The following is a 965-nucleotide window of genomic DNA, read 5'->3' as shown; positions in this document are numbered from 1 at the left end:
TGTGTGTGTGTGTGTGTGTGTGTGTGTGTGTGTGTGTGAGAGAGTGCAAGGGAGAAATTTAGAAAGAGAGAGACGGTGATTTTATACCTGATCAGACATATCCTATAGTGGGGATGACTCTGTGTTTTTGAGCATGTGTGAGTGTGATTCAGCATGTCCTTGTGAGTATGCATACACATGTGAACGGGAGCAGCTCTGACAGCTCCAGTGTAGCAGAGGTAGTAGCAGCTCAGAAGTATGCTCAAGGGCCCCAACAACACACACACTGTGGAAATGGTAATATATTTTTCTCCCTGCCAGCTTGGCCAAGGCTCCCAGTTGCATGCACACTCTCCAAAAGCATCACAATTATTAGGGGCTGACATGTGCAGCACGAAAGGGCAAAAAAAAGAGAGAGAAAAATACTCTGTTTATTCTTCTTATGGCTGCAAGGCTGTATTTTTCCATAGTTGTTTCACATTAAAGATGCAGCAATGAACGTCATGCAATTGACTTTGCAATAGAAGACAGTATCTAATATTGGATGGGTATGTTATGTAAGTTTTTTGGCCAGTCAAACACACTGACATATCCTTTGCTCATAAATAATAATAACAGTAACAATGATAATATCTGCCTCAGCCAGGTTTTCACAGTTAATGTTAGGATTCTACTGATTACATTTAAAACACTCCATAATCAAACTTCAGCATGGGAGATCATTTTGTTTCCCGTTTTCCAATCGACAGTTAGTCTGTATCCTTCTTGTTCCACTTCTAGGATGGATCAAGTGTTGCAGGAAATTCCGCCAGACGCATGTATTTTCCATTTCCTTCCGCTTTCTTTGTGTTGGAATTTTAAATTTGATGGAATTATGAGTCTGGGGAATTGTGGACTACTGTCCATTGGTCCTCAGATCTCTGCATGGTAAATTGAGACAGCACTATCTAGAATATCTGTCCAATCTGAGTTTTCTCGTGACTGTT

This window comes from Etheostoma spectabile, chromosome 4 (genome assembly GCF_008692095.1).
Source record: "Etheostoma spectabile isolate EspeVRDwgs_2016 chromosome 4, UIUC_Espe_1.0, whole genome shotgun sequence".
Taxonomy (NCBI): domain Eukaryota; kingdom Metazoa; phylum Chordata; class Actinopteri; order Perciformes; family Percidae; genus Etheostoma; species Etheostoma spectabile.
The sequence above is the reverse complement of the archived record's forward strand: the minus strand, read 5'-3'. Positions refer to the sequence as shown.